Raw genomic sequence first — 25,778 nt, forward strand, 5'->3', positions numbered from 1 at the left:
TCCAGATCCATTATCTGCCCTAACCACTCTGCTGCCTTGACTTTTAAGGCTTATGTTAATGGGCTCCCATGTCCTCTGGATCTCAGTTGTGTTTAGCCAATGAGGATTATTGGAAGGAGATTGGAGGGAGAGATGGTTTATTTCTCAGGCACTCTTTTTGTCAGGTCACTTTGGGTTAGTCGTGTGCCTTACTGAAGATCTCTGCTCCTCTCAAGGGGGTTTCTTTACAGGACCCTTTGCTTCTTGATTTTGGTAACTGCTCCTTTCTCTTATCCCTTTGGGCAACTCTTCTAAGTACTATCTCTTGTGGCCCCTCTACACCCATTTATATCTTTGTAATTCATCTCTTCATAAATAAATTGTCTTGAATTACCCTAATTTGAGTGTTCCATTTGTTTCCTCTTGGGACTCTAACTGGCAAACTCATAAATCATTCTCCCTTTTCCTTGGATGAAAATTCCTCTTTTCCTCTCAAGAGCACCCTTTCTCCATGTGTAGCTTAAGGGGCTGATGCCACCCAGGATTCAGATTTGGTGGAGTATCTGTCCCTCTAGCTTAAGTTATTGATTTATGTATGGGTTCAGTGCCAGAAGCATTTCTCCTCTTGCTATTTTTTTCTAATACTACTGGGAAGGAGGCAGTCTTTCCTGAAATTATGGTAAACTGGGGTTCTATAGGAGCTGTCTTTGTCTTCACCTGAAGAATCTTTATAAAAATGAAGGCAATGTACGTGGCATTATTAACAGTCACAAATTATGGTTGTGTGTTAGGAACTGGGGGAGGTAAAATGACTATATTTGAAGGACGTGATGTTCTAATTTATGACCAAAGCATCTAGAGAACAGAGGTCATTTTATTACTGTACATGTCTACATACCTGTTAGTTTGTGGTTGTCAAAATTTAAATATTAATGATTCTAATTCTAGGTAAGTATAAGAAATTCATCTGCCTGATATTAAGAAGCTTATCTAAAAGTTTTTCAAAACATTGTAGGATAGAACTTTTTTTAAAAAATCATTTTTCTTATATATTTTGAGTATCCGGTAAATGTCTTATTTTCCTACTTGAAAAATATTTGTAAACTTAGTCTTTTTATTCCTCCATAGACCAATGTTTTCCAAATAAAGATTACTGGGTTTACCTTTACTTTGAAGGAATATATCAGATTGATTTCACTTGTGATCTAAGTTTTATTTTTCACTTAAATCTCCAGGGCAGGAAATCTACCAGTTGCACTAACTCTTCTCTTAGTGAGACTTCTGAATGAAGCTGAGAGCAAATTGCCAAAGGCAAATAGAATATATTATTGAAAAATGCCTTGTTTCTGGCTGTATCTCAAAATAATTCAAACATGATAATTTCCTCAAGCAGGATTTTAAGGTACATAATGTATCCAAGAGACATATATCCTAAGGCGTCAGCCAGTTAGGTGGGTCTTAGAATTCAAAAGTCATGGTTGCATTTTTATTCAAATGAGTCTGAACATTCAAACAAACCATACTTCTATTTCTGAAGACGATGAAGATGAAAAAAACAAAAACAATGTGTTCATTTTTAAGGGGTTGGGATGAAGGGATGCTTTTTGGTCTATTTAAAAACGAATAAGAGAGTTACAAATCTCTACATATAAGTGTCAATTTTTTTCAGGAATCTTTGAATTCTTTCAAATAACACAGATGAGATTCTTTTCCCTAAAGGTTTATTCTTTGGACCTCAATTGTCAGTTTTTCTAAAAGGAAAATACTACAGAAACAATATGTTTCAGGCCAGGATAAAGAAGCACATAGCTGGGGCGCCTGGGTGGCTCAGTCGGTTAAGCGTCCGACTTCAGCTCAGGTCATGATCTCGCAGTTCGTGAGTTCAAGCCCCGCGTCGGGCTCTGTGCTGAGAGCTCAGAGCCTGGAGCCTGTTTCAGATTCTTGTCTCCTTGTCTCTCTCTGACCCTTCCCCGTTCATGCTCTGTCTCTCTCTGTCTCAAAAATAAAAATAAACGTTAAAAAAAAAGAAGCACATAGCTTCTAATTTGATTGTTGAAATCCAGAAACTTCTGCTAACAAGTCTGAATCTTGATTGTTCAAATTTCCTGAGTCTCAGAGGTACCCTTATAACCTCCCTTCAAAATATCACCTTCTTATTTAGTAGATTTTTTACCATTTTTTTTTGTTATTTGTTTTGTTTTGTTTTGTTTTCTGGACTAGCCTGAGTCGATTCTGTTGCTTGCAGCTAAAATATTTTAACCAGGAATTTTAGAGGCCAAACTTCCGAAATCAAGGTGTTGATTCCAAAATCAAGGTGTTGATGTGCTCGCTTCGGCAGCACATATACTAAAATTGGAACCAAAATCAAGGTGTTGATTCCAAAATCAAGGTGTTGGCAAGGTTGGCTCCTTCTCAAGTCTCTGTGGGAGAATATATTCCTAGCTTCTGGTGACTGCTGGCAATTCTTTGTACTTCTTGGCTAGTAGCTTCATTCTCTTCTCTAGTCTTCATGTGATCTTTCCTTCTGTGTCTCTGTGTCTTCTTCATTTCTGTCTCTTATAAAGACCCTTGTCATTGGATTTAGGGCCCACTCAATATCCAGATTGAGATTCTTGAGATTCTTAATTAAATCTGCAAAGACACTACTTTAAAATAAGGTCATATTAAGGGGTACTGGGTATTAGGACATATCTTTTTGGGACTGCTGTTCAACCCATTAGATCCATCAGTAGTCTATGAGATGGGTGACAATGTTATCCCCATTTCACACATGAGTAAGCAAAGGCTGAAATTATACAGCCAGCACAGTGAAAAAACAGGACACCAACCAAAACCCCATTCTAAGGCCAGTGCTCTTTCTTCTATGTCATAGCCTCTCTTGACAATACTATTTTTGCTTCCATAATCATTTCATCTTTTAAATAGAAAATAATACATGTTTTAATGTTGTTAATAGACTTGGAAAAGTTGTATATTTTATCAGAATCATGTTTAGTTTGCTTCATATGAAATGATTCTTGTTAACAAGCTATTCCCAACAAAATTCCTCAGCTTTTCAGAAAGCTAAGGAAATTAAGAGAGAAACCAAATATATTTTTCCTCATCATCCTCAGCCATTATTTTTTTTATTCATTATTTTAATCTTCTATTTATATTGCTCTCCTCTGCTTAGTCTCATCCAACTTCCAGATCCCTGGGGCTCAGCTACTGATGAGCACTCTTGAAGAAGCCCAGGGAAGGCATCCTGGCTTTGTCTGCAATCCTCTTTTCCTGGCACTCTGTGTAAATAATCAAGGATGCACCTGTCCCATTACAGACATGGGAATGGGGCCATGATGCATGTTTGGGTTTTGGTTTTTAAAAGCATCTATTTTGTAGACTGGTCCTGTTGAGGTCAGACCACAGAGCACAAGATAACATGTGAATAAACTTGCTGCAAGGTATGACACATGGCAGTAATTTGCCTGAGTGACTAAGAAGCCTTGTCTTTCTTTCCATGCTTTTCTAAAATTTGGAACATTCTACCATATCACAAAACTCAAATATCCAATTCACATTGAGTCAGTTATGGAAATTCAGAATACATATCAAGGATGCAACGAATTGATTTTCTAAACCAATTCTTGATTTAAAAAATAGTTTATATTCCTGTATCATTGAATGCTTCCCTTTTATTAATCTTATTTTATTGTTTAAACAGGTTAAAAAGTAAACAATATTCAGGTAAAAAGACTAATCTAAAAAATTGAGCATCTAAATTTTTTTTCAACTTAAAAGCCTACTCCCATATACATTCTACCTTCATGAAAATAATTCTTACTTGAAGACAGTTCCACATTTTCCAAGAAGTCCTGAATCCCAGGTTTTGATGTGCTTCTCTTCTCAAATTTGGTTAGCAATTAGCTTGTACTCTACACTTTAATTTTTTATTATTTAGCATATACATTATAGTTTTGAGTGCTTATTTCATATCTTGTCACCAGACTGCAACTTCCAGCAACTGGTACTTGCCTTGTAGCTACAAGTATTAGCCAAACCTACCAAATATTGAGCTATGACTGATGCAAAGTACAAACTACAATTATTTTAACCCTGGAGCTGATAGCAACATGTTTCCTACTGCATTACATGATACTTAACATTATTGCAGGTTTGCTGTGTACCAGGCACTGTTCCAAATGTCTTCTATGTATGTACATAGGTTTATGGAAAATCTGAAGACTAAATGGTTTGTTGGGAAATCACAGCAGCATTGTCATTGTTTTGAGGAATACAATTTTCATCAAAGTTTTGGTTCATATCTCTTTCTGGAGGATATTATTGCTATTATGCAAAGTCAAGATCAACTAGACTTTCATCTTCACTTTCCTCTTCCACTCGGTCCCTTTTCAATGTTTTCCAGAATTCACATTTTTTCAGGGCCCATTCAAATCAGATTTGATAGATGAGGCTGTTGATTAATTTTGTCAACAAGTGAAGAAGAGTTTGAGTGATTACACTCTTTTATTAAATTTTTTGCACTAACATTCTTGGCAGCTGATTCAAAAGCATTAAAATTGCCAATATTGTAGGGGGACTTATGAGTGAAAGAAGTACCAGCTATAGGTTCTTTAGTTTGGCTTTTCCCTAGTGAGCTTTTGCAGGAAGAGCAGCAAACATATTTAGGAACTAAGCCTTTTATACCACTTGGACCTGCCTTGTTCTTAACTGACTGTAACTAAAATTTTCTGCTCCTGGGAATCCAAATATCTGCCAGTGTTTTATAATATCTTCCTCAATGACGAGCATTCTTAGTACTCTAGATATAGGTTTTAGAGGCTATTCTAAGAAAGAAGCTCAGGAGACTTTTTTGGTTGGGTATTTGTGTATTTGGGAATGCAGTCCCTTTATAACTATAGCTAAAGATGTTCTGATTTAGTTCTTTCTCATATTCAGGAGGTAAAGATACAAGATCTTTAGCCTCAACTTGTTTGCATTCTCTCTTGTCTCCCATTGGGGACATCCCCACCCTTGATTTCATCATCAGGGATGTTATTTTTGTGAAGTCTTTCTCCCCCTGCCCCCCAATGGAAAGTACTGCTGTAAGAATAGGAACTTCTACCATAGTATCTGTCATGGGCTGAATGTTTATGTCCCCCCAAAATCATAAGTTAAAGCTCTAACCCCCGATGTCATGGTATTTGGAGATGGGCCTTTGGGAGATTATTAGGTTTAGCTGAGGCCATAAAAGTTGGGTCCTTATGATGCGATGGTGCCCTTAGAAGAGACCAAAGAGCTTGTTCTCTTCTCGCTATGTCAGAACACAGCACAAAGATGTCTTGTCTTCTGTAAAGCAAGAATAGATCTATTTTTTTAATGTTTATTTATTTATTTTGAGAGAGAGAGAGAGAGAGAGAGAGAGCATGATCAGAGGAGAGGCAGAGATAGAGGGAAGAGAGAATCTCCAGCAGGCTCCACGGACACCCCAGAGCCTGACGTGGGGCTCCATTTCATGACCCTGAGATCATGACCTGAGCCAAAATCAAGAGTCAGATGCCTAGCTGACTGAGCCACCCAGGCGCCCTCACCTCCTCACTGCTCACCCACTTTTTTTTTAATGTGGAAAAGAGAGCTCTCACCAGGAACCTGACCATACTGGTACCTTGATCTTGGACTTCCCAGCCTTCAGAACTGTGAGAAATAAATGTCTTAAGCCACCCAGTCTATGGAGTTATGTTATAGCATTTTGAACAGACTAAGACAGTATATTCCTTATGTTTTCAATACCATTTATTCCTAATGTACACCATCCAATTTTTCCTACAGTGTTACCTCCATTAGGATGCCCAGAATTTTGTCATCATGATTTACATCTTGACAACTTTCTGTCCGTGAAAAGTTTTCATAATTTTCAAAATTCAGTTATGATTTTTGATGGTAGAGATGAAAAATTAAAAGTCATTCTGTGCCATTTTGGGTGAAGTCTCTGATTGAGTAAACACAGTTTTCAACATCTCATGGCAAGTTCAAAATCCAACAGGACTGCACAGAAATGTGTTAGAATTTTTCTCTGAAATTGTTGGGTTTTCCAGTTTGTTTTTAGACTTTGTTTCCTTTGAAATAATGTCCAAGCTTTTTTTTTTTTTTAAAGGTACTTAACATATGGCTAGTTGACATAGTTATTTCAAGTCAGCTACCTATACTTCTACTGAAAATTTTTATATGGTGATCTTCAGAATTAGTCACTTTCTTTGCTTTTAAAATTATAAAGTATTCTGAATCCTGTTTCTATGTTATTCCATGTACTTGTAGAGTCGACATTCTTTCCAGATGAAATAGGTTTCAGGAACTAAAAAGCAAAACCAAAAGAAAATTTCACATCTGAAGGAAAAACATTTTGAATCATCATGGAGACATGTAGCTATCTTGGCACTACCATACTCTGAGACGGCAACACCTCAAATAAATTTATACTTTTAATGTCCTCATTTAGAGAAGTTGTCCCGCTATGATACAGAATGAGCTAACATCAGAAATTCCTATAACTTTTAATAAAGGTAAAAAATATCTATTAGGAAACTTCAGCCATATTTAAACAGTAATTTGAAACTGTTTAAACTACTCTGTACACAGATCAAAATTATCTTACAGTTCTGGCTGAATAATATCAATGACAGGGAAGGAAGAAAAATTCCACCAGCTTGAATTCCTTGCCATTCATATAACCTGTTTGAACCTAAATATGGAAGAAATGTCTGAATCTTTAAAAAATATTAAAATTTTACTCTTTTGTTTTAGTAAAAATCATATCAAAAATATCCACAATTTAGTTTTCAAAAATTAATTTTCCACTGTTATTTTAATAAACTTTAGGGTTAAAATTATTCAAAATGATTATATTCTAAAAATGCCCACCTCAAATATCTGGAACCTTTTATATAAAACCTAAATGATGTTCTTTGTATATGAATGGAATCTGAGTAATTCCTTTCTACAAGGGATGTCCTGGCCCAAGGGTGCTGCTATGCTCCATCCTAGGAAATGGTCTTCAGTGCTGCTCTTCCCTTCCTACAACTGGCCTCAGTCCCCAGATGGCTCTAACTTGATTCACAGTGTTCTGGGCCCAGTTTCACGAGAGGCTCTAGAGTTTGGTTTTGGACACATTGAATTTGAGTTGACTACAGTCTATCCAACTGAAAATGTCCAGAAGACTGTGCCAGACTAGGTCCTCTGACAAACAGTCACCAAGATAGAATTTGAAATATAAGAGATTAGGAAAATACCTGTGAGAAATAAATAGGGGGGCATCAGGAGTCCACAAAGAGTCTGTAGATGCAGGCATGACACATGCAAAAGAGAGGGGGAAAGGAGGAGGGTTGGATAGGAATTGCTTCAGACTACTGTGAAATTCAGAGCAAGTTTTGGCCAGGCCAGTGGGAGTAGAGCAGAGACTATCCCTCAGGGTACTGTATTCCCAGTTCCAGTGTGCCTTCTATGTTTGGTCATTGACAGGGAACAGCCAGCAAAACATGGCCTCAGTGTGGGTGTGAATGCTGATCCTGAAGGTAGAGGTTGTCTTGAGATCAAATATAATCGGGAGAATGGAAGCCTGGGAGTTGGCAGGAATCTTAGGGAAGGTCTTGAAAGTGGGATTTGAGCAAATCTTATTGAATTGCAGGAGGCTTGACTCCAGCTGACTTCTGACTTAAGGCAAAGTTAGAGATTTAATTTTTTGAGATACCCCTTATAGAGATAATGAATAGTAGAGGAACTCTTGGAGGGAAAATACCAGAGGAAAAAAAGTCTGTACTTTAATAATTATTCCAGATAGAAGAAAGAAATGGTAGATTTAGTAATGATAGTGAAAGACTTTAATGATAGCTATGAACCAATACCATCTGTAGCGATAGTCTACTGATTTCCCACCCACATCCAATCTGTTTCTTACTTACAACCCCTAATTTTTATTGCATGCATAAAATATTGTATTTCATATTCTCCCTGTGTAGCAAGGCTTGACTCAGTTCTTGGCAAGGAGATATGTGTAGAAGAAGTTGGATGGAAGTTGTTGACAGAATGAGAAGGTGCTTTAAAAGCATACAGGCAGCTGGGATGAGTCCTTTTTGTTTACCCTTTCCTCTTTTCTGTCTTCATGAAGTTGGAAATACTGTGATGGCTGAAGCTTCAGCAGTCATTTTGGACCATTAAATGCCCTTGAGGGTGGGCAATAATTGCTAGGATGTTGGAACAAAAAATAGTACGAGTCCTGGGTTTCTTATCTCCAGACTTCTTTTATGTGAAAGAAAAATAAATGATTTTTTTCTTACTTAAGCCACAGCTAATTTTGGTTTTCTCTTTATGGCAATATAACTGCCATGTAATAATGGCACTCACTATTTATTGAGCCCTATTATATCTCAGGAATGGTGCTAAGAACTTTATATTATTAGCCCAATTATTATTTAAAAAAAAATTTTTTTTAAACGTTTATTTATTTTTGAGGCAGAGAGAGACAGAGCATGAACGGGGGAGGGTCAGAGAGAGAGGGAGACACAGAATCTGAAACAGGCTCCAGGCTCTGAGCTGTCAGCACAGAGCCCGACGCGGGGCTCGAGCTCACGGACCGCGAGATCATGACCTGAGCCAAAGCCGGAGGCCCAACCGACTGAGCCACCCAGGCGCCCCAGTTATTAGCCCAATTAATCGTCACAGTAATCCTGTGACATAGGTGCTTTTATTTTCAATGATTTAACCGATGAGGAAAATGAAACAGAGAAGGGTCATGTAAATTGCCCAAGATCACCTAGCTAGTGTGTAGTTTCAAACTTATTTGTTTGATTTTAAAGCTTGTGTATTATCTACTCCAACATGCTGTCAGTTGGGGATACAACTTAATTGAGGTTCTGAGAGTCTTATTTGAAGCTACTGTGTTTCTCTAAACTTAACACTTTATCGTCGACCAACTGTACTTCTTGGCCTGTCTTCTTTCATACGTGGTTTTGACAAATCCCCATCCCACCTAAGACCTATTCCACTGCAGCTATGCTATAGCCCAGCATGATGTTTAAATCCTGCCAGAATCCGCTTTGTACAGTTCTCTATGATAGCAATCCCGAGGCAGGGCGAGAGCTGTGCTCTCAGAGGGTATTTCTTTGTTCAAAATCGAAAGGAGGTAGCAGCTGGCCTAAAATTATGACTGGCAACTGGTCTCAGACTTATTATGGTTGCCCTGATGCTTTCTCAGATTCACTGAAATGTTTTTCCTCTGAGAACAAAGCTTCCAGAAACTCAAAACACCTGTATTAACTGGTGACCTAAAAGGAGCACTTACCTGCTAACTTCCTGGCTGATTTTCAAGTAGGTTGGCAGAGCCTTCCTGCTGTTACTAGGCTTCTATAAAGAATTAATTATTCTGGATAGCTAGGCCTATTTCAACAGAAACTGCCTCATTTTAAAAGTCTGTCTTTTGAAATTTTCTAATAACCATTAAGAGCCCATTAGCAAAATTGTCAGGAAAATAAGAAAGACTAGTAAAGGCATTATCCCTATCATCCCTACTGAAGACACAGCAGCATATATTAGTTTGTATGGATGTTTTTGTTTTATAATTATTCTAGATGACGGAGATGAAAGAGCTTAAAACCTTTTTATTTATGTGTGTGATTGAGAGTGGAGTATGAGAGAGTAGGGATGAATGGAAAGGATCATTTAAATATTTTATTCAAAATTACATGAATAGATACCATTTACTGAATGCCTGTTAGGTGTCAGATGCCACAGGAGGTACTTTACTTCTCTCATTTAATGCAATCTTTTCACCAGTCCCTATGAGGTATAGCACAGTTTGTAAATATAATGATGTTCAGAGATATTGATTGAATTGCCCAAGGTCACACAGTGGGAATTTACATAGAGATCTGTCTGTCTCCACAGTACATGTTTTTTTCCATTTTATTATTCTATGACAAAAAACATTCAGTGTTACGGGATATTTTAAACAGAGATTCACTTTCTAGAACTTCAGCAATGCTGAAAACTTCAGTGCCACTGGTAAACAGCTTTGGATCACTGATTATGGTCTAGTTTGAAGTTTTTAGATCCTACCTTCTTTTCTTTCCTGCAGCTACCCTTTGACCATGGTATGTATACTAGAAAAAAGAATGAAGTTAATTAATTCTGTTCAGTATTAACTGCCTTGGCAAAAGTTTTGATGAAGAAGGAAATGGAAATTACTGATGAGAATGAACTTTGTTTATTATTTTTCAGTTTCATTTAATGGTACATTACCATTCTTCATTCCCATGATCTCTTGAATTGACTTTAGGTTTTTAAAAAAATCTCAAAATTGCTCTCATTTAGCAAGTGAATACAGTATTGCTATTACAAATAAGAAAACTAAATTATATTTGCTTATAATAGTTTATAATTACCCTAATAGTCACATAAAGAAAATATGTAAATCCTTAAAGCAACCAGTTTCATTTGTTACTTTGAGGAAGGTCAACACCCACAAAATAGTAGTTCTGTGAGAGCTTAGTGTGGTAGGGTCTCAGTTGAGTGGTGTATTGGTGCACTTGATAGACTACCTGGCCATGTATACAGTTGATGCTTAAAATCTTTAGCAGTAGCTGTAAGATTTTATGACCATTAGTAGTAACCAACATCATTCAATGTACCATAAAGTTTCTGCTTAAAGGAAATTTATCATTTGCTAAGTTTTACATGAAGGCAGTGCAACATTGACTATTTTAGTAGCCAATGAAATACATAATAAATACTCTTTATCAGCTATCCTCTATGGAAATTTTGAATCCCAAATGAATATTATTATTTAATTTCCATTTTGTGTGTATTTCTAGCTAATGAAGTTTGGAGAAAGTAATCATGAAGTTATTGAGTTTTTCTCTCTTTACATTAGAATAAGTCAAATATTTTTCAGATTCCTTTATGGGTTGGATATTGACTACAAGTTATCACTGACTTAGGAAATTATGCAATAAATTGATTGTTCAATGTGTGTAGAATACTTGCTTCTTTGGAAACATAAAAAGAGAAAATATATAAATATTTACAAAGTGTTTGACAAATTTAAATAATCTTCCTATTAACTTGGTGCTGATAATATTTATGGGTGAATGTATAGGAAAAGGAGAGTTTATCTACAGACCTAGACTCTGGCTTGTCTGTTTCCATCCTGTCTAATAGCTTTCCTAGAGAGGAGGGATAACCAGGAATCATGTACTTCCATTACAAAAGGCAAATTTGTTTGAGGGTGTAATTTTGCCTGGATTTGGTTTGTTTTAGGATTGCTTGCCTGGGTGTCTTGGTTGTGCAAGTTTAGGGAACATTTCCAGTCCCTGTTCTAGGAGTAGGTTGCAGCGAATTCTTCAGGGAACCCATCAAGATGCTTTTCCTTGTAATCCCAGGTTTGAGAAGGATGGTCCTGGGGCAGAAGGAGGATTAATTTGCATTAGGAACTTTCCTCATTCCTTCCCAGGATTTAGAACGGGAGACTACCAGGGTAGCTTCAGTCAAGTTCCAGTGACAAGGACAGGAAATAAAATGAAGCAATACGATGGCCTTGAGCACATAGAGTCCTAGTCAGGCAGGCCTAACACAAAGGACTAAATGTCAGTGAAAGATGACTGTTTTTCATCTTGAGTGTGTGTGTGTGTGTGTGTGTGTGTGTGTGTGTGTGTGTCCAAAACCAGTTACTCTAGCATGGTGGTTCTCAAACTTTGACAGGCATGAGAATCTCCTGGAGGGATGGTAAACACAGATATTTGGGGCCCACATCCAGAATTTCAATAACCCTAGGTGATGTGTGAGAGTTTTTATTTTCAACCAGTTCCTGGGTGATACTGCTGCTATTGGTTCAAGGACTGCACTTTGAAATTCATTGCCCCCACCACACAGGTAAGCTGTATGTAAGGGGTTCCTGTGAACCCAGAGGGCTGTGACTATGTGGGGAATTATGGGGCTTTGGCAAGAATGCAGCCCAGAAAGGGCAATGCTGGAACAGTGCATAGCTTCTTTTGTCCTTGTCCTGATATCTTTTGTAGGTGTTTTATGAGGCAGTGAAAAGCAATGGTGGTGAACTTGTACCTTTTAATCTCCTGCTACCTAAAATATGGAAGCAGGACTGACTAGCCATACTATTCTGAATCTTTATTCTTGGAATTTTTGAATACTCTTGTTGCCCAACTTATAATATATGTTTTAGATGATGCACTTGCTTTTGTTTCTATTATCTTAGTTTATAAAGGTGAACTTAGGGAATATATCTGTATATTTTCATTAGTACTAAAATCTTTTTACTTTATTATTCACCTATACAAAACAATATTTCCATACTATTTCTAAACCATAGTAATTGTAAAACTTATTGACTAGAAAATGAAGATGTTCTGAGAAGTTGAAGGTTTTTCACCTAACCCCTGCTCCATCCTGAAATGGACTTTATTTGCATTGTGCATCTGGGAGATGGCAAGAAGTTTAATGTTTCAAGTTTCCAAAAAGTAATGTTAAGTAAGCAGTCAATAGAGAAGGGGCAATGAGGCAAAGCAGAGTGCCCCCAGATGCTAACTTGCTATTTGTTTTTTTCTTTTCATTTTTCCGCTTTTTAATTAAAGAAAAAAGTCTTGTGGGCATGGAGTGAGGGTGAGTGTACATGCCAGGGCTGGGAAGGCTGCTAGCAGGAGCAGATCAGGCATTCTACCCACTCATTTATCCTTTATGTATGTCATAGCTGGTACCATATGTTTAGAGCCAATCAATTTATACATTTGGAAATTCTTTCCTTGGTTTATACGTTTAGCTAAATAAAAATGTAAGGTAATGTTTATTTAATTAACTACAAATTGCTACATTCAGACTTCAACCTTTTTTTCCCTTCCTCTTTATTTGCTGAACCAGTTTACTCTTCCCATTATTTTCTCTTATTTGGCTTTGTTTTATAGTAAGATGTTCACTCAGGTAACAGGATGGTACCTTTATATATATATTTTTGTCCACCTATACCTATCTACTATCTACACCTGAATCAGAGAGAGTAAACTCAGAAAACTCTAGAAAACTGATTTCTTCTCTTTAACTTTCACATGGCTTTAATTTTATCCACTTACTCTTAGTTTCTGTGGACTTCATCTCATGACAGGACAACTTGGAAACATTTTTAGCATAGTTTTATTCACTGGTAAAACATAGTATGATCAATAGTGTAGACAATATAAAAAAGTGTTGGTTTAACATTTAGTAAATTGACTTCGTTTTAGTAACTACAAGCAAAAGTTTTACACAACTACATAATTTTATTTTATTTATAATTTTTATAATGTTTATTTATGTTTGGGGGGGGGAGGGGCAGAGAGAGAGAGGGAGACACAGAATCCAAAGCAGGCTCCAGACTCTGAGCTGTTTGCACAGAACCCGACATGGGGCTTGAACTCACAAACCGCAAGATCATAACCTGAGCCATGTTTCACCTACTGAGCCATCCAGGCACCCTCAAAACTACATAATTTTAACAACTTGTTGGAATGGAAATCTTTGAAAATGATGATCTTATCAAAGTCTTTATAAGATTACAGAAACTTTACAAAAGGGGATGACATATTAAAGTATCAACAAAGATTTTGTCCTAACATGTTTCTAAAAACCTTTATAGGCTTCAGATCTGCCCATATTCATATTCTGAAGGGAACAGAATCAGGCAAGGATCTATTCTAATGACTCTTTATTTGGGTTAAACTACCACAAAGGAAGAATACTTTTGTGGATCTGTGAAATGTTAATTTTTCCAATTAATGCATTTTATGAAAGACCAGAGAGTTTAAAAAGAGGAAAACAATTGATTTGAGTTTCTGAGTTAGGTTAGTTCACACTAGCTGTGGTCTTTGGAAATTTAGAAAAAATTAATTAGTTTATAATTCTTACAAGACAACATCGAGATACTACTACTCAGATTTTTCACTAATTTCTCCTGTAACTCAAGTTTACACTGACAAGAAGTCCTGGGTAGCTATACAGCCCTGTAGGGCCATCCCTTCCATATTTCATATCCCTTCCTGATATTGTGGGATTGCTTGTCTGTGCCTGGTAGGAAGTGTTTCAAGCTGGACCTCCAGATGGAAAACTCCAACAGGGTTTAATTATACAGGTAAACTGATTTGCTTGGTCATGCACCTGGAAAATCTAAGATGAAGAATAACTTAAAAGTGAATTAAATGTAGGACAGGTGCATTATCATTTCCCACCACTTTACAAACATAGAGAACAGTTTCTTAGCTCCTTTACATCACTGAATAAGGTCAGAAAATCATTTGAATTGAAGCCCTAAAAAGGCCTTTCTGCAGGAAAAGGTGATCACACACAATGGGTAAATTCTGCTCCTATTTATGCTAATTTATTTTATAATCTTAGACTTCTTCTGGGAAAATACAGTTCAAAGAACAGAAGAAATATAGAGGAAGAGGTAAGTAATTGCAGCTAAAGAAGAAGGGATAAGGCAACTTTTGTTGAGGCCATGACATCAACGCTGGGTCTTGAAGAATAAGTTCTTCAGTAGAGAAAATGTTTCAGGCAGAGGGCACAGCTTGCACAAAGGCAGAAATCAACATGGTAATGTAGTGATTGGTATGTATGTATGTGCACACATGTGTACCTAGGGAATAACAGGTGGAGCTGGAAAGGTAGGCAGGGAATGGAATAAGAAAGGACTTTTGTATGTGCAGGGCAACGTGGACACTGATCTAGTCCTATGATTACAGACAGTGCTCCAACAGCAATTTCAGGTACCTGGTGGTGTCAGTAAAGAGGGCTTTGGGACTCATCTTCATTTCAGCCAGGGTCAATTTACATGTTTTATAAATTTGAGTTCTACCTGGTCTCTATATTAAACAAAGCATTCTACAGCTTTCATATTCACCCTAGACAGTTATATCTTTCTTGCCATTTTTGGCATATAGCCTTTAAAACTATAGGCAGTTATATTACCTAGTCTATGAATTGCACGGAGCATAATATTTCTTTATTTTACTTACTTTACTCTCTTCTTTTCTCATGAAGATAATTTGTGATTTAATAATGAAAATTATGTCATGTGGAGCACTAGATCTTTTGACCTATTTTCCCTTTTAGGGTTATATGACTTAGAACTTTGCATTTTTCTCTGAACTTTCAAATTCTTGTCTTACTATATTTTAGACTTCTATAAAGCCATCTAACTCAACTTTTTTTTTTTTTTTTTGCTGGGTATTGTAAGGCTCCTGAATCCTAAGATTCCTATTACTTTGCTTCCCTAATGAATTCTTTTTTGGTCTTAAGTCCCAAACTGTTTCTTTGACCTTCTTTTTTGTGTCCAAATTATGAAGACCCATCATATGCTTTGTTTGAACTAAATGACAGACAAGACCTAATTGAGGTCCTCATTATGACCTCATTATGTCTATTTTGTGACCTGTCTTAGTAGCACATTCTAGAACTGACTCAGGAATGTTGCAATATCATAATACCTTTCATTTCTTTCCTCCCACAAATTTCTACCAAAATTTTTATTCCAGTGCTGAATGAAGAAGAGGGTTTATAACCCAACAAAGCCTGGTGACAAAATATTTAGTGATTAAAGGGTTGCCTTGTCCAATGCCTTCCATGCTATAATAGTGCTTTTCTTATTTCAGTACTTTTTTTAACTACGGTTATAGAGATGAGATATTGACTTCCTTATTTTGAGGGATAAGAGAATGTTATTTTATTAGAGGTGGAATTGAAACATGGTTACTTTACCTGCGGAATTTATAGTGTATATTTCCCCTGGATTATAGGCAGTCAAAAGGTGATCTGTTAAAACTTTTTAAGATTATAGATAGTTTGACTGGAAGTAAATTAATGTGTTTTTCTGGTAAGTGGTATATAGAACCCAGAATCTGAGTACCTGAAGCTTGGAAAAGGAAGGAAAAATACAGGCAAAAAGAAGACTAAAAGTCTGTGTTGTGCATACCAGAAATCAAATGTAAATTTAGAACAAACTTACATAATAAAAAATCTCTTTTAAAAAATAGTTATAAAACAAATGATGTTTTCTCAAATCCCTTATTTTGTGATATTTCAATCTAATAAATCTACATTGAAACTTCTAAAAAGATTAAGTTTGCTTGGACAAGATCATAAACACTCTTCAGGCTAGCATAGGAAAGAGATTCCATCTACTTCCCAGGTTTTGTTTATATCTCTTAAATCATATTCCAGGGACCTTTGAACACTAGAATTTCTCTAGTTCAACCTTTCTATGTTTTTTTATACTTTACCAGAACCTTCTTTGCTCACTAAGGAGAATGGATGGAAACTTTCCATAAGAGGTGAGCCCTGTAATGTTTGTCATCAGGTGAAAGCATGGCAAAGCTTTCTGATGAGAATAAAGAAAAATACATGAACAAAAACACAACTGCTGCTTGTACTTTTCCTGCAGATGGCACTGGTGTTACTTAGATAAAAAGACATTTTTGTGCTCAGCAGCTTTTAGTTCATTGTGCACACTGGAAAGGCTCATATGTACTAGGAAATAAGTAGATGTCTTGCAGTAAGTAGTCACTTATCTGTGCATGATTGAACCCCAGCATGGTTCAACCAGTCTTTTTGGAGGTCTGCTTTTCAATTAATGCATTCACATGGGCAATAAAATCTGATGAGGTGCTCTTTTTGACCAGGGGAGAGGCCTACTACAAAAAGCACATTACAGACTGAAGGCCCATCCTCCCAGTTGCATCTACATGAAAAATCCAGCCCTGTCTGAAAATGCATAAATGTCACAGGAGTATAGAGGGAGGTAATATGATTGTTTTTAAGTAAAAACTCCTAGGAGATTTATTCTGATAGTGTTAAAAAGGACTTCAACAAAAACTTATTGAATACTTATTTGAGGCAATGCATAGTGCCAGATTATTATGGACAGTTCAAGGACTAAAAACAAAACCCAAACATAATAAGCATCTTCTCAGATGTCTCAAGCTAATTGCAAGAATAGATATATGCATAAATATGTGAGATATAAGTGTCTAAGTCCATTAAGACTATAATAATAAAATACCACTGATGGGTAGCTTACAAACAACAAAAATTTATTTCTCATAGTTTGGAGGCTGAACGTTTGAGGTCATGTTGTGATTATGGTGGGGTGAAGGCTTTCTTCTAGGTCACAGACTTCTCATTGTATCCTCACATGGTGGCAAGGTCTCAGGGTCTCTCTCAGGAGCATCTTTTATAAGGCACAAATTTTAGTCTTGAGGGCTCCACTCTCATGACTTAAGCATGCCCCAAAGACCCCACTTCTAATACCTTCATCTTTAAGGGTTAGGATTTCAACATGTAAACTTTGGAAGGACACAAACTTTCAGGCCATAGCATACAAATTAGTTTCATAAATGATAAACAGATTACCAATAGGAATAGGGAAGGAAGGAGTAAAGAAGGAATGTTGAAGTGGGCTTGAGAGGGAGAGTGAAAGGAGGGCCAGTCTTCAGCTGAATATGAAGTGGGAGGAGACAAAATAGAATTTCCAATAAGAGAATTGTAAAAACACGGTGGTCAGCAAAGCAGTGTATAGAGAATGGTTGTTCTCTTTAGATTTAATGATTTATTCAGGGACTGATATATTTTGTGTTTTCTGTTAGGTGCTCTGAAACCTGACTGTATTTCACTTTTGTCTCAGTTCAAGCTTCTGTAACAAATATACCATAGAGTGGGTAAGAATAAGTATTTATATCTCATAGTTCTGGAGGCTAGGAAGTCCAAGATCAAAGTACTGACAGATCCAGTGTCTGGTGAGAACCTACCTGCTGGTTTGCAGATGGCCATCTTCTCATTGTATCCTTATATGGTGGAGATCAGAGAGAGAAGAAGCAAGTTCTTTTATGTCTCTTCTTATGAGGACACTACTTCTATTGATGAGAGCTTCACCTCATGACCTAATTATCTCTCCAAAGGCCTACCTCTAAATACTATCACATTGGGGATTAGGCTTCACTGAATTCTGGGGGAACACATTCAGTCCATAGACACATTTCAATTCTGTGCTCTTGGGTTATTTAAACTCTTGTGCCTTTGTTTCCTCATCATTAAAATGAGGTAAGAGTATTTACCTCAAAGGGTTTCTGAGGGGATTAAATGAGCAAACATATGTATAGTACCTGGCCATAGTAATAAATATTACTGTAATCATAAAATAATTAGATGTTATTATGCACATTTGTGTTTTATGCTAATCAGTATATAAGGAGAATTCTAATTCTATCAGAAGACTAAGAATTAGGTATCCCTACAATTTTACTTATAAGAAAATTTAGGCTTAGAAAAATTAACTACTTGCTAAAGATAATACAGGCTATGTTATTTATTTATTTATTTATTTATTTATTTATTTATTTATTTATCTTTTTTAAGTTTTCCTTTAAAAAAAGTTTATTTATTTATTTTTGGCAGAGAGAATTAGTTAGAGAAAGAGCACATGAGCAGGGGAGGAGCAGAGAGAGAGAGGGAGAGAGAGAATCCCAAGCAGGCTCCAGGCTATCTGTGTAGAGCCTGACGTAGGTTCTCAATCCCATGAATGATGAGATCATGACCTGAGCTGAAATCAAGAGCCAAATTATTGACTGAGCCACCCAGGCACCCCTAGGCTACATTTTTTAAATTGAAGTATAACTGACAGTTTAAAATTGTATGTTTAAGGTGTAAAATTTGATGATTTAATATACGTATGCATTGTGAAATAATCACCATAATCAAACGAATGAATATATCCATTGATACAACCTGCATTTGCACCAAGGCTAAACTCACCCATTTTTCTTCTTCACCATTGACTTCTTAATAATTAAGTTTATTGTAATCAGTCTCTGTTGTGAGTGGGTGGCAAGAAGCTACAGTAGGATGTAAAAATGGTAGGGGCCCAGAGTGGAAGGCTTCTAATGCTTGGCCAAGCATTTAAAATACTACATGTCTAACATCCATTCCTTTATCAGTTGGTGTTCTGGTCTAAAGTAATGATATGAGGCTGGTCTTATCCAGGGAGATAGTCAAGAGATGTGAACACAGGAGAATATTTAACTTTTAGATAAATACTGAGGAAAAAAATTAATCTGAGTAGTTAGGGGAGAACCAGGAGATATTTTGGGTGTCATGGATTCAGTTGGTAGGAAAGTTTCATGAAAGAACAAAGTGTTGACTGGTTGTAAGCAGTTAAACAAGCAAAAGACTCAAAATGATTGGACTTCCTGGTTAGATGAACATCTGTAACAACTAGCAGAATAGATTCAGTCCAGTGTGGGAGTTTCTAATTTATGGGTGAAGTAAAGGGAGATTGAGAACAATAAGTGGGGACAAGTATAGATTAGCCTGGCTAGAACAAAGCTTGGATATACTACTTTGTATCGGAGAGGTATTTGTAACTTAAGGAAGAGACTTTAGTACCCAAGGGGAAGCATTATCACTGAGGATTTTCTTTTAGTATAGAGAAGAGAGAACAGTAGTAGTTCAGGGGACTAAAGTAGCAAAAGAGATGAAAAAGGGACAGCTGAAGAAGGAGAAGAGCAAATAATGGGATATTTTTGGATAAGCCTAGACATAATGGTCACAAGGGTATCAGAGGAGTGATCAGTAATGTCAGGTGCAGAAGAGGAATCAACTAAGGTTTCAGTGGAGAAGTGAGAACAGAGGCTGTGTGGAGAAACTTCTGTTGAAGAGCTCGAGGTGCTTGGTTATGAAAAAAAGAGATGAGAGGAAGCCCCAGAGGTGGTGGCTTTTTTGTTTGTTTTTATTTTTTTATTGTTAAAGATAGGCCTGTATTTATGTTTTTGAGGAAGATGCCAATAAAGCTGAAGCCAGAGAAAGAGATTAAATGATAAAGTAAAGCCAGAGAGATGATAGTAGAGAATCAGGGAAGGATTTAGTCATTCAGTGCAATGAAGATTGGAAAAGAGAAGAGTTACGTGGATATAAGTTTGTGAATGAAGGTGGAATATTGAAGGAGCTTCTTTTTGCCTCACAGAGGAAATAGAGTGGACAGGGGCTACTACATACATTCGAATTCTCATATATGACATGTAAAACCTTTGACTAATTCCCTAGTTTTCATTTTCTGCTCCTCTGGATGCAACACAACACCATCTAGAACTCTTACCATGCTATTCATATACTGTACTTTTGCATGTGATGCTCCCTCTATAAGAAAGTTCTTTCTTAAGATACCTCTGCTGTTGAAGCAGAGTTTAATGTCTCTCCTGTGTCTTGAACTATAGAGCTCTCCCAAACAGACTTTATTAGATTGACAGCACCTTAGAAACAGGGACCATTTTTCATTTACCTTATTATAAGTTACTAGTTCCTGGCACATAGTAGTTGCTTGATAAATATTTGTTGAATTTATTTATTTTCCAAAACAACGCTTTTGTGTGCTTTAAAAATTCTTTTAGCAATTAGAGATTATTCCAATTTTTGTTTTCTTTCTCTTTCTTTCTTTCTTTCTTTCTTTCTTTCTTCTTTCTTCTTTCTTTCTTTCTTTCTTTCTTTCTTTCTTTCTTTCTGAGAGAGAGAGAGAGAGAGAGAGAGAGAGAGCGCGCAGGGGAGGGCCATAAGGAGAAGGAGGGAGAGAATCCCAAGCAGGCTCCGTGTCTAGTGAGGAGCCTGATACAGGGCTCAATCCCACTACTGTGATATCATGACCTGAGCCGAAATCAAGAGTTGGATGTTCAGCTGACTGAGCCACCCAGGTGACCCTGTACTTTCAATTTATAATGCTAAATTAGAGGCAGATTTGATTTTAAAATTGGTGGAAATGCTAACTTATTGGCTAAATCACTCTTAAGTACACACTGTCTTTGATTCATGTGTAGCTGGCTATCTTTGTGTGGATCAGGGAACACTAACCAGTGCTAAATCTCTCAAGGGCAGAGTGTTTGTTTTAATTTCTGAATCTACAACATACAGTTGCCACAACCATGATTAATAGATGCCTAACAAACAACTAGTAGATTTTATTAAATAAGTAGACTTACGTACTATTTATGGGTACAGTGTCATTTTGGGGAAGTTATTTTACATCCCTGTGTCTTAGTTATTTGTCTCTCTGTGAAGTGGTCCCATCTATTAACTTCTTTTCAACAATTATAGTTCAGAATTGATCAGATTACATTTGATTAGTAATTTTTTACTTATAGAAGAAAAGCACTATATAAATAGTTATTCAATCAGGGGAAAAGTTCTTAATCATGTGCTGGCCTTTCTAGTGGAAGACTATACATAGATAATATCTGCAACAATCATCTTTTTATGCAGTCCTTTAATAAATAATATAATGTTACTTTTGTTTTTATTTAAATTAACATGAATATATTGCCTCTGTTCCTTAAATGATCAGTTCTCTCTTATTTATATTACTTCATATTTCCATCTCCCTTCTTCCATGGTTTGCTATACTTCTCATCTCAGTTCAGGATTTTACTTCCTGATCTATGTATTTCCGTCTTCAGCTCATAGAGTTTCTCACCACCTGGAGTGCAAACACTGTCAACATGTATTGATGGCTTTCATATTATATGTTGACAGTGCTACTACTCAGGAGTGGGGATGTGGTCAAAAAGGCAGATATGACTGTTCATCTTTTCCAGAGAATATTGCTGTGATAAGAAACATTCACAGGAGGCTTTTCTGTTTTTATTCTCAAGGTAACTTTGGTATGTACACCTTACTTTTTATTTCTCAAACCTATAATATTGCTAAATTTCTGTAGGCTTTGCTTGACATCATATCCTAGTGTTTTGCTTCTGTGAGTTTTACTTAGCAGGCATGCAAAGAAATAGTGGTGTTGACATTCTCTATCTTATTTAGAATATTTTATCCAGGGCCCAATGTACTGTGTAATTTAATTTGAAATAATAAATTGAATACAAATGGAAATGGTGTGCTGTCTTCCAAAACACATTTCCTAGAGCCCTTTTCTTGAGATTGCTGTGGCTATCAAAGGACACCATTACAGAAACATAACCTTATGTACCGTTCCATGTTTGAATGTGCATTGGGAGGGCAAAACCCAAGATAAAAAGCAGTCACATTGTATTTTAAGTTTCAACAATTAAAAAAATCATGTGTCTATAATGTGATTTTCTATAAAGATTTATCCCATGATGTTTCCCATAAATTGATTTCTTAATTAATATATACAAATATAATTAGTTTTGTTCAGACTATAGATATCATGAGCAAAGAAAAATGGATTAAATTGGGTAAAAATGAATAAAGTAGGAAAAAGTAGCATAGAATTAGAGGGGAATAAAGGGGAATCCATTTACAACCTTTGGTTGGAATGGTTATAAGACAAGACACAAAATGTAGAATATCTAGTAGAAGTAATAAGTGTAATCATATCAAAGTTTTAAAACTTTTATTTAAATTAGACACTATAAAGTCAAGACAAGCAGTACTGAAAACATGTTTACAACCTCTTTATTTATTTGCTTTCTTATTCATTCTTCCAATAAACATTTATTGACTATACGGTATGTTCCAGGTACTGTTTTGGGCCCTAGGTACTGTTTTTGCCCTCTAGCAGTGAACCAAACAGATAAACACCTCTGCCATCACAGAGTTTATAGTGGATCAGTATTCAGAATATACGAAGAAAGAACTCTTTCAAACAACACAGCATAACATAACATAACATAACTCAAAACAAACGCACAACAGGGAAATGAGCAGAGGAGATGAGTAGGGAATTCAAAGGTAAAGTATAAAGGGTCTATGAACATTGCACCTCATAAATTTTAATTCGTTTTACAAATTAAAACAATGAGATAGCAAATGTTCCTCAGAATATTGGGAACAGGTAGGTAAGAAAGATTGAAAATCCAGTGGTAGTGATGGTGTGGGGTACTGGGTAGTTTCAAGCACTTTGGTGCTCAGGTAAGTCAGGAGTCCTTTCAGGAAACAATCTGGTAAAATCTTCCACCCCGCAACTCCCCTCCTAGTTGTATATCTGTTACAGATTGAATGTTTGTGTGTCTACAAAATTCATATGTTGAAGCTCTTACTCCCAGTGTGATGATATTTGGAAATGGGGACTTATGGAGAAAATTAGGGTTAGATGAAGTCATGTAATTGGGTCCTTTTAAGGAGAGACATGAGGGAGCTTACTCTCTCTCTTTGCTATGTGAGGTCACAGCAAGAAGGCTGCTCTCTGCAACCATGAAGAAACCTCAGCAAAACCTCACCATGATGGCACTTTGATCTCAGACATCCAGCCTCCAGAACTGTGGCAAAATATTTTTTTTTATTTAAGTCAGACTATGGTATTTGATATTTTGTCTATGGTATTTTGTTATGGCAGTCTGAGCTGACTAATACAATATCCTAGAAAAAAAATGATGTATAGTCATGTTCATTGGGTTTTGTAGCATTTTTCTTCAATGACAAAAAAGGAAAGATAGACAACTAGAAAACAATGAGAAAAAAGGCAATAAATACATACCTATAAAATTACTTTAAATGTAAATGGATTGAATACTCTAATCAAAAGACATATGGTGGCTGAATGGATCAAAAACAAGACTCATCTCTGTACTGCCTACAAGAGACTCATGCAGACTGAAAGTAAAGGAATGAAAAAAGGTATTTCATGCAACTGGAAACAAAAAAAATATTGGTGTAGCAAAATTCATATGACACAAAATAGACTTTAAGGTTTTTTTAAGTTTTTTAAATTTATTTTTGAGAAAGAGACAGAGCATGAGTGGGGGAGGGGCAGAGAGAGAGGGAAACAGAATCCAAAACAGGCTCCAGGCTCTGAGTTGCTTAACTGACTGAGCCACGCTGGTGCTCTTAGACAAAATAGACTTTGAAACAAAAAGACTGTGTAGGCACCTGGGTGGCTCAGTCAGCTAAGTGTCGGACTTCGGCTCAGGTCATGATCTCATGGTTCATGAGTTCAAGCCATGCATTGGGCTCTCCACTGACAGTGCGGAGCCTGCTTGGGATTCTCTTTCTTTCTCTCTCTGCCTGTCCCCCACTTTCTCTCTCTCTCTCTCTCTCTCCCTGTCAAAATAAATAAATAAACTTAAAAAAATAAAACAAACACTGTAACAAAAGACAAATAAATGTATTACATAATGATAAAAGGTATTACATAATGATTACAAAATGATTCTTTCAAGAAACAGATACAACACTCATTAATGCACCCAACACGGGAGAATATAAAGCAAATATTGACAGACATGAAGGGAGAAATTAACAGTAATATAAAAAATGGAGGATAGGTAAAGGAAGATGAATAGATGGAGCACAAAGAATTTTTATGACAGTGAAAATACTCTATATGATGCTAAAATGGTGGATACATGCCTTTGTATATTTGTCCAAACCCATAGAATGTACAACATGAGATTAAATCTAATGTAAACTATGGACTTTGGGCACCAATAATGTGTCAATGTAGATTCATCAGTTGTAACACCTGTACCTCTCTGGTGCAGAATGTTGATAATGAGAGACACTATGCATATGTGGGGGCAGTATGTGGGATATCTCTGTATCTTCTGCTCAATATTGCTATGAAGTTAAAACTGCTCCAAAAATTAAGTCTTTAGAAAAAAATCAGGAGACAATAAAACAAAACAAACAAAACAAAATGGACATAACCCAAATATCCATAGTGGGTGGATTCTTAAAGCATGACAAATTCATACTTGACCTGTTACAGCAGATCTCTACTAACAATATGAAAATATCTTTAAGAAAATAGGTAAGAAAAAAAGTTAATATTATTGGGGTATAATCCTATTTGTGTAAAATGAATATAAATACACAAATGAAAGCCATATATATATGAAAGCCATATATACATATATATGTATTTTTATATGTACACATGTCAATATGTACAAAGAATTATGCTAACAGTGATTGATTGTCCATCTGGAAAGAAAAGGTAAATTGGATAGAAATCCAAGGAACCTTTACCATCACTTAAGTTACTTGAAATTCCACGCAAGGATGAATTATTTTAATAATTTTATTAAAGTTATTTTAATACATTACATTATTTAATAAGATAATTTTGATAAAGTTATTTTAAATAAATACAATTGCATAAAATTTTTTAAAAAGTCAATGAGAAATTAAGAAAATTGGAAACTGAGAGGATTATGGGAACTGAGTTCTCCAAAGTGTAAGAACATAATGTTTAGTCAGGTTTGTCTGATGAACAGGTTGTATATTGAAGAAGTGAGAAAAAAAAACACTAAACAACTGAAATGAAAGTGTCTGTGTATGGTTTTAAAGTTGGACTACGTTGTGTGGATTACATTTTAAGCAGAAGTATGAGGTTATTGAACCTATATTTTATGAAGTTTTACCTGTTGTACAAGATGGATTGGAAAAACTAGAGACAAGAGGCTTAAGGGGTGTGTGTGTGTATGTGTGTGTGTGTGTGTGTGTGTGTGTGTGTGGACAATTACTGTATTGCATCTCAAAACAAAGTTAGAAATACACTACTAATGGTCAGAGAATAGAAATAAGTGGACACACTTATACATTAATGTGTTTACATAATTTCTCCATTTTAGCTACTGCTAACTTTTTTATATACTTAAGGAAACTTGAACATACCAAGTTAGCAAATTTTTTTTATCTGGTTTTCAAGAACATTTGTTCTGCTTTTTAAAAATTTCTTTGACTTCAGTTTCTTATGAAACCATGAACCTTACATCAGGCCAAAAAGATAGATGATACCTACTTTAGCATCGATCTCAAGATATATTTTTGACTTTTTTAACTAA

The sequence above is a fragment of the Panthera onca genome, chromosome B3, assembly GCF_046562875.1.
Source record: "Panthera onca isolate mPanOnc1 chromosome B3, mPanOnc1 haplotype 2, whole genome shotgun sequence".
Taxonomy (NCBI): domain Eukaryota; kingdom Metazoa; phylum Chordata; class Mammalia; order Carnivora; family Felidae; genus Panthera; species Panthera onca.